This window comes from Maniola hyperantus, chromosome 23 (genome assembly GCF_902806685.2).
Source record: "Maniola hyperantus chromosome 23, iAphHyp1.2, whole genome shotgun sequence".
NCBI classification, from domain to species: domain Eukaryota; kingdom Metazoa; phylum Arthropoda; class Insecta; order Lepidoptera; family Nymphalidae; genus Maniola; species Maniola hyperantus.
The window spans coordinates 4,536,024-4,546,159 of record NC_048558.1 but is presented as its reverse complement, the minus strand read 5'-3'; positions in this window follow the sequence as shown (position 1 = coordinate 4,546,159).

Here is a 10,136-nt window from a genome sequence, read left to right as displayed (position 1 = left end):
ATGGTATCAATATCTGCTATATAATTTAGGTAACTAAACAATTCATACTTAATACCTATTATACCATTCACAGGGCCATTTCGACCTGTCGCGTACTAAAGTTAGCTAATTATTACGACACTGGGGCCGATTCTGTTGTACACAATCTCTAAACTAAACTAAATTAACAGTTCTAAATCTAGTGCCAACCTTTTTCGTAAGCAAGATTATAAAAGGGATAGCAATAGATTAAGACGTGTCATTTTAGATTAGTTTAGAGATTGTGTAAAACGGAATTAACTACACTATATTTTATTGGTCTAATTGTGTAGTTAGCAACGGGAGGGCAGGACGATAATTTAACGTGAATTAAGGAAAGTAGGTCAGCGATGCGAGTGTACTGTGCTGGTGGTGTGTAATGCAAACACAACACCTTTTTATCTTCTCTAGGATAAAGATTGTGTGCCTGAAATTGTTGCATTTGCCTACCGCAACTTTGGTATGGGGTCCTAAGGTGCTAGAAAGGGGACTTCACAATTCACATAGGATTTTTAAAAATCAGCGGGGTGATTACGTATCTCGCGACAGACTTGCGACACGCGTAAATCCACTCCACTCTCCAGGTCTTTAACTATACCCATGCAAAAAATCACGTCGATCCGTTGCTCAGTTGCGACGTGATTGAAGGACTAACCAACAAACCAACGAACAAATAAACCAATAAACCAACAAACAAACACACTTTCACATATCTGAATATATAAAAGGAAAAGGTGACTGACTGACTGACTGACTGACTGACTGACTGACTGACTGATCTATCAACGCACAGCTCAAACTACTGGACGGATCGAGCTGAAATTTGGCATGCAGATAGCTATTATGACGTAGGCATCCGCTAAGAAAGGATTTTTGAAAATTCAACTCCCAAGGGGGTGAAATAGGGTTTTGAAATTTTGTAGTCCACGCGGACGAAGTCGCGAGCATAAGCTAGTTTTATAATATGGGTACTGACTGTACTATTTGAGGTCAAACAATTTATAACACAGATAATTAAATTATGGTCATTTTTGGATCTAAATTATTTCTAAGTACCGAGTAGTTACGAGGCAAAATCGGCGGCCGATCAAATAGTAATTTAATGTTAATGTACTTACCCACCTACGGCATCAGTGTAACTTAGTTGTTAGTTGGACTTGAACAGAGAGCTGTGCTAGCGTAAATCAGAGGTGCTTGGGTCAGAGGTGTTACGCTTAACGCTTTAGTAGGTAGGTACTAGCTAATGCCCGCAACTTCGTCCGCGTGGACGTTCTGGGATAAAAAGTAGCCTATGTCACTCTCCATGTCTTTATCTATACCCCTGCAAAAAATCACGTCAATCCGTTGCACCGTTGTGACGTGATTGAAGGACAAACCAACAAAACAACAAACCAACAAACAACACACACTTTCGCATTTATAATAAGGGTACTGATTTAGGTAGGGTCTATTTATTCCACGCTTCATTATCATCATCATAGCTGTTAGCGACCATGTCTCGGATCCATGTCATCACTGGCAACACACACTGTACGAGGACTTAGTTTTCAATCACTGAGCAATTTTCGACGAGAATACCTCTCGAAGCTTCTTGAACCCTGCCCAGACGAGTTGGATTCAAGGGCTTACCTCTTTCTCGAAATAGGATCTACCTCGCGACAGTTCGAGATAGCAATTGAGGAGGGAATGCCCCACATACCCCATAGCCCCCGCGCTAACCCGGTGCAGGCGAGCGCGATTATACCCCGATTGCCATCTCGACAGTAGCTGCATCGTGTGACCGATATGACGGTTTTCAATCAATCAATCAATCAGCCTGTTTGCGTCCACTGCTGAACATAGGCTTCCCAAGAGCACGCCACCACATACGATCCTCCGCCTTCCTCATCCACCCACTTCCCGCTATCTTCTTAAGGTCGTCAGTCCAGCGGGTTGGAGGTCGTCCCACACTGCGCTTGCTGATACGCGGTCTCCACTCCAGAACACATCTGCCCCAGCGGCCATCGGTTCTGCGGCAGACGTGGCCTGCCCACTGCCACTTCAGCTGGCTAATTTGTTGGGCTATGTCGGTCACTCTGGTTCTCCTACGGATTTCCTCGTTACGGATTTGCTAGATTTCAATTCAGATGAGCTGTATTTATGGTAGCAATCAAAGTGCATTAGGTTAGTTAGGCCTCCAAAAGTGTGTCTAGTCTAGAGCAATTAGACGCCTAGCACGGCGGTCGTTAAGCGATGATCGTAAAGCGAACATTGTAGGAACCAATTAAGAGCCCCCTAGAAGCTGTTGAAACTTTATAGGACAATAACAGTAAATACTCTACCTGTTTTACCGCGCTTTACTGTAGTGGTAGGTACCTTAACGGGGTTATTTTGGCAATACCTTCTAAATAATTCTAGCATGTAACTTAAAAAGCATCATCGTCATCATGATCAACAGAACACGGGTCTCCTCTCAGAGTGAGAAGGGTTTTGGGCATAGTCTACCAGGCTGGCCAAGTGAGGATTGGCAGACTTCACACACCTTTTTTTTTTGAAGAACATTATGGAGAACTCTCAGACATGCAAGTTTCCTCACGATGTTTTTCTTCACCGTTAAAGCAAGTGATACGTAGGAGCTGATCCACCCAGGCTTTGTTGGAAGGAATTTCTCTTTTAATTAATACCTGCGGCGGTATCTACCGTATAAAGAAAGTCTTCTTGCAAAATTATTGTATCCCAGCGGTTTGAGCTATACATTGATAGTCAATCAGTTTATTCTTCATACCTATATACTTAATATAAGAAGTATATACTTACATAAGAATAAATGTAGAACATAAGTTAATAAGATGGCAGGTGTTCTTAGAACTCGTGTGAGTATATTCCAGCGCGCTTTGGATAATCCCAGTTATTTCGTGCAAGTTAGCAAGTCACTGTCGCGAGAACCAGGTAATAGCTTTTGTTGCAGGTCTGTGGGGTGACCATTTACTGAGACAAGAAAGGACAAGCCCGACTTTAATCTTAGCATTTCACCAGTGTACTACAGAGCACATTCCGGCTATGACACAACCAGCCCCGTCCGCGGCTTCGCTTGGCGCAAAATAAATCAAAGGGGATTTCCTATCCCGTGAAAATTAAAGAAAATCTGGGCTTATTCCTTGTTTAGATCATAAACGGAACCTCTACACAAAGTTTCAGCTTTCTATGTCCAAGAGTTTGGGCAAGAACCGCCCGCCTTTCTTCTCTAGCCTCTACTAAAAATTTTTGCCTGCAATGAAAATCGTTGCACAATCTCAGGTAGATCCAGCTTTTTGAAGGGGAGTGGAGCAGAACCGACCAATTAGGTTAATGTAAGATGATAGTAATTTAACACGTTATCTCTATAATCTGATTTGTCATTGGTCGAAAACACACGTCTTTTGCAGCTCCGCTTCAGTGCAAACGCACTCAACCTGAGCTCTAGGCTGAGATCTATAGAGCGCACTTTTACTTTGGTTAGATTGAGTTAAAACGATAAGCATCGTTTTAACTCAATCTAACCAAAGTCTCCAGAACCAAATCACTCTTAACTTGAAGGTACCTCTATTACAAGCCGGCGAATTCGCGTGGATTTAGATTTTTTAAAAATCTTTAAATATTAGCAAAATTAGTAACCGGTCAAGTTCTAATTTATTACATTTTAGATTTTTCGGTAAATCTAGTTGCGAAATGTACCTACCTATTACCAATGATTATTCAGGATCTATTTGAAACAAGCTATTAACCACGGTGTTGCCTACATTGCTATAGATTTCATTTGAATCTGTACTCAATGTAGATTCTTCAATATTCGGTACTATAGATTTGGAGTTACCTGTATATGTGGAGTACGCGGCAGAAAATAATGTACATTCGGCCTTTAGAATGACATTTCGGCTTTGTAGAGCGTTGTCTCTTTCATTCATACGTATGTGATGTTTTGTCGGTCCCAACGACAGAGACAACGCTCTACGAAACCGCTAGGATCGCTTTCTAAAAATCTATGTACAATATTTACTGCCGGGTACTGTACTATCTACCTACTCGTAATTTCCTGATCAGTCAGTGAATGTTTGGTATTTGACATTTATTAGGCAAAACATAGCTGCTATAGCTAACATATCAAGCTGTGATAGCCTAGTGGTTAGGACGTCCGCTTTCTAGTCGGAGGTCGGGGGTTAGATCCCGAGCCCGCACCTCTAACTTTTCGGGGTTATGTGCGTTTTGAGAAATTAAATATCACTCGCTTTAACGGTGAAGGAAAACATCGTGAGGTAACCTGCATGTCTGAGAGTTCTCCATAATGTTCTCAAAGGTGTGCAAAGTCTACCAATTCGCACATGGCCAGCTGGTAGACTATGGCCAAAACCCTTCTCACTTTGAGAGGAGACCCATGCTCTGTAGTGAGCCGGCGATGGGTTGATCATGATGATGATGAGGCAAAACAAATACCAATACCTTGTAGATACCAGTATTAAATTTATGGTACGAACGAAGTACAGTACGCGATGAACATCGGCCTTTAGAATGACATTTCAGGTTTGTAGAGCGTCGTTTCTGTCACTCATTCCCATATGACAATTTGTCGGTCTCAACGACCGAGACAGTGCTCTACAAATGTGCTATCTCCTTCTAAAGATCGATGTTCATCACTTTTGGCCACGTACTGTCCCTAAATACCTACGCAATGACACTTTCATCATCATCATTCTGATCAACCCATCGCCAGCCCACTACAGAGTACACGTCTCCTTTCAGAATGAGAAGTTAAGTTTAAGTCATAGTCCGCCATGCTGACCTTTGAGAACATTATGGAGAACTCTCAGGTATGCAGGTTTCCTCACGATATGTAATTGAAACAAGATATTTACTTAATTGATACCTAACTCAGAAAAGTTTGAGGTACGTACCCGAGATCGAACCCTGACCTACCGAATAAGAGGTGGACGTCCCAACAATTAGGCTATCACGGTTTTAGATTCTACTAAATTAATGGCAAAGTAGCATAGCCCTAGCTAGAGTAATAACAGGTTTGCTTCGGCGTAGATCAAAAGCTTCATAAATTACTCTATTTAACCGTGTATTTACCAGAAAGCTATTAAAATGTGTAATTTACTTCCCGAGTATTAGAGCTTACCTACTGGGGACTAACTTTCGCCTGCGGCTTTGTATGTATATTGTATATGTATGTAGAATTCGACGATTTTTACTTTAGGTGCAATTTTGAAAAATTTACATGTTTACTCACCAACACTTAAACAAGGTTTTCAAGTGTTGGTGAGGCCACATTTGTAAATGTAAAAAAAAATTAAACCATCTTCTTGCCACAAATATAGTAGTAGTTACTAACATTAGTTTTAAGTGAGTCTGTCAACTAACAAATTGAGCCCTAGTTGCTTCGAATAAAAAGATTTTATTTATTTTTTATTTTTTATTATTGTACCTACAGTTCTTTTTACTAATTGAAATCAGAACCGAGGAGTTCGGTTCTGTTTTCAAGCTTCTCACTTTATTTTATAAGTTAAATCTTAAAATTCGTAAGACCTAGAACATCTTGTTAGAAAAAAAATCGGATAATTAATTAAATGAATTCTTATTTGAGTTCAAACAGCTCGTTGTTTGAAATTTATTTGACATCATCACCTTAGGTATCTTCAATAGGCATTAAATTAACTTTGACGGTCTTCTGGTGGTCACTTAATAACATTGAATACTGACACCTACAACGAGGGCAATTTGGCTTCCTAAACTTTTGCTATCTCCACCATCACTTAAAACTAGGTGAGATCGCTGTCCAAGCTAAGTTGTATCTCATTATTATCAGCTCACCTGCGCCCATTGCCTGCCCTCTATTGAGCACGGGTCTCTTCGAGAATGAGGAGCGTGTGTGGCCACCATGCTTTGGGAAAATTATTGAGAATTCTAAGGCAAGCAGCGCTTCCTCACATCCTTGGTTAAATATCTAAACAGTTATAGGTGTGTGAGTGTGAACGGAATCGAACTCCCGACCCTCCGAATAGGAGACCCACCGCTTAACCACTAGGCTATCACCAAGTAACTGGAACACTAAGGTACTGCAAATGGTCCACCAAGACAGAACTCATGTCCACTATCATGCGAAGGGAACTCGCTTTTTTTGGACATTTACAAAGAGAAGCCCAATTCTCATTCCCAAGATTAGTTTTGGAAGGAAGAATTGAATGCAGAAGGGCTCCAGGTCGCCAAAGACGTAAATGGTTGGACGATATAGGGGGGTGGACAGGGCTTAGTTAACCAAAGTTAAAAGAGGCGGCTTTAAATAAAGAAGCTTTTCGCATTTCGGAAAAGGCATGCGATGATGATGATGATGATGATGATGATCACCAAGTTGTATCCAACTCTAGCTAATTAGTTCACATTTAGAAAAAACGGAAAGGACACCATAATCATTTGATAAACGCTATCACACGTTTCCGTCCCCAGTTTATATTGTTCACGAAACAAAGCAAACTCAACCCAAAAGTCAACGCGCGCCTTTTACTTGAAAACTTATAAAAACTTCCAACTATCCATTTGTTCGCTGCCATTTACAGTTCGTACTGTGTCGCAACAATGCAACGAAGTTAAAAAACTACTCCAGAACTTTCAAGGAAAATCTGCTTGTAGGGGCTTCTATGCATAAGTAATATGCGGTGGTTAAAAACTGCCTCAAAGTTAGCGTTCAAATCGGCCATTCCGAACTTAACTGCTTCGACACCCGCTCTTTGTAGGAATCACATAATAAAATCGATTTGTGGACATCAATCCCTAGTCCCTACCCATATTATAAATGCGAAAGTGTGTTTGTTTGTTGGTTTGTCATTCAATCATGTCGCTACGAAGCAATGGATCGACGTAATTTTTTACATGGGTATAGTTAAAGACTTGAGAGAGTGACATAAGCTACTTTTTATCGCGGAAAATCAAAGAGTTCCCAAAGGATTTTTAAAAAATCTAAATCCACGCGAATTCGCCGGCTTGTAATAGAGGTACCTTCAAGTTAAGAGTGATTTGGTTCTGGAGACTTTGGTTAGATTGAGTTAAAACGATAAGCATCGTTTTAACTCAATCTAACCAAAGTCTCCAGAACCAAATCACTCTTAACTTGAAGGTACCTCTATTACAAGCCGGCGAATTCGCGTGGATTTAGATTTTTTAAAAATCCTTTGGGAACTCTTTGATTTTCCGCGATAAAAAGTAGCTTATGTCACTCTCTCAAGTCTTTAACTATACCCATGTAAAAAATTACGTCGATCCATTGCTTCGTAGCGACATGATTGAATGACAAACCAACAAACAAACACACTTTCGCATTTATAATATGGGTAGGGACTAGGGATTGATGTCCACAAATCGATTTTATTATGTGATTCCTACAAAGAGCGGGTGTCGAAGCAGTTAAGTTCGGAATGGCCGATTTGAACGCTAACTTTGAGGCAGTTTTTAACCACCGCATATTACTTATGCATAGAAGCCCCTACAAGCAGATTTTCCTTGAAAGTTCTGGAGTAGTTTTTTAACTTCGTTGCATTGTTGCGACACAGTACGAACTGTAAATGGCAGCGAACAAATGGATAGTTGGAAGTTTTTATAAGTTTTCAAGTAAAAGGCGCGCGTTGACTTTTGGGTTGAGTTTGCTTTGTTTCGTGAACAATATAAACTGGGGACGGAAACGTGTGATAGCGTTTATCAAATGATTATGGTGTCCTTTCCGTTTTTTCTAAATGTGAACTAATTAGCTAGAGTTGGATACAACTTGGTGATCATCATCATCATCATCATCATCATCGCATGCCTTTTCCGAAATGCGAAAAGCTTCTTTATTTAAAGCCGCCTCTTTTAACTTTGGTTAACTAAGCCCTGTCCACCCCCCTATATCGTCCAACCATTTACGTCTTTGGCGACCTGGAGCCCTTCTGCATTCAATTCTTCCTTCCAAAACTAATCTTGGGAATGAGAATTGGGCTTCTCTTTGTAAATGTCCAAAAAAAGCGAGTTCCCTTCGCATGATAGTGGACATGAGTTCTGTCTTGGTGGACCATTTGCAGTACCTTAGTGTTCCAGTTACTTGGTGATAGCCTAGTGGTTAAGCGGTGGGTCTCCTATTCGGAGGGTCGGGAGTTCGATTCCGTTCACACTCACACACCTATAACTGTTTAGATATTTAACCAAGGATGTGAGGAAGCGCTGCTTGCCTTAGAATTCTCAATAATTTTCCCAAAGCATGGTGGCCACACACGCTCCTCATTCTCGAAGAGACCCGTGCTCAATAGAGGGCAGGCAATGGGCGCAGGTGAGCTGATAATAATGAGATACAACTTAGCTTGGACAGCGATCTCACCTAGTTTTAAGTGATGGTGGAGATAGCAAAAGTTTAGGAAGCCAAATTGCCCTCGTTGTAGGTGTCAGTATTCAATGTTATTAAGTGACCACCAGAAGACCGTCAAAGTTAATTTAATGCCTATTGAAGATACCTAAGGTGATGATGTCAAATAAATTTCAAACAACGAGCTGTTTGAACTCAAATAAGAATTCATTTAATTAATTATCCGATTTTTTTCTAACAAGATGTTCTAGGTCTTACGAATTTTAAGATTTAACTTATAAAATAAAGTGAGAAGCTTGAAAACAGAACCGAACTCCTCGGTTCTGATTTCAATTAGTAAAAAGAACTGTAGGTACAATAATAAAAAATAAAAAATAAATAAAATCTTTTTATTCGAAGCAACTAGGGCTCAATTTGTTAGTTGACAGACTCACTTAAAACTAATGTTAGTAACTACTACTATATTTGTGGCAAGAAGATGGTTTAATTTTTTTTTACATTTACAAATGTGGCCTCACCAACACTTGAAAACCTTGTTTAAGTGTTGGTGAGTAAACATGTAAATTTTTCAAAATTGCACCTAAAGTAAAAATCGTCGAATTCTACATACATATACAATATACATACAAAGCCGCAGGCGAAAGTTAGTCCCCAGTAGGTAAGCTCTAATACTCGGGAAGTAAATTACACATTTTAATAGCTTTCTGGTAAATACACGGTTAAATAGAGTAATTTATGAAGCTTTTGATCTACGCCGAAGCAAACCTGTTATTACTCTAGCTAGGGCTATGCTACTTTGCCATTAATTTAGTAGAATCTAAAACCGTGATAGCCTAATTGTTGGGACGTCCACCTCTTATTCGGTAGGTCAGGGGTTCGATCTCGGGTACGTACCTCAAACTTTTCTGAGTTAGGTATCAATTAAGTAAATATCTTGTTTCAATTACATATCGTGAGGAAACCTGCATACCTGAGAGTTCTCCATAATGTTCTCAAAGGTCAGCATGGCGGACTATGACTTAAACTTAACTTCTCATTCTGAAAGGAGACGTGTACTCTGTAGTGGGCTGGCGATGGGTTGATCAGAATGATGATGATGAAAGTGTCATTGCGTAGGTATTTAGGGACAGTACGTGGCCAAAAGTGATGAACATCGATCTTTAGAAGGAGATAGCACATTTGTAGAGCACTGTCTCGGTCGTTGAGACCGACAAATTGTCATATGGGAATGAGTGACAGAAACGACGCTCTACAAACCTGAAATGTCATTCTAAAGGCCGATGTTCATCGCGTACTGTACTTCGTTCGTACCATAAATTTAATACTGGTATCTACAAGGTATTGGTATTTGTTTTGCCTCATCATCATCATGATCAACCCATCGCCGGCTCACTACAGAGCATGGGTCTCCTCTCAAAGTGAGAAGGGTTTTGGCCATAGTCTACCAGCTGGCCATGTGCGAATTGGTAGACTTTGCACACCTTTGAGAACATTATGGAGAACTCTCAGACATGCAGGTTACCTCACGATGTTTTCCTTCACCGTTAAAGCGAGTGATATTTAATTTCTCAAAACGCACATAACCCCGAAAAGTTAGAGGTGCGGGCTCGGGATCTAACCCCCGACCTCCGACTAGAAAGCGGACGTCCTAACCACTAGGCTATCACAGCTTGATATGTTAGCTATAGCAGCTATGTTTTGCCTAATAAATGTCAAATACCAAACATTCACTGACTGATCAGGAAATTACGAGTAGGTAGATAGTACAGTACCCGGC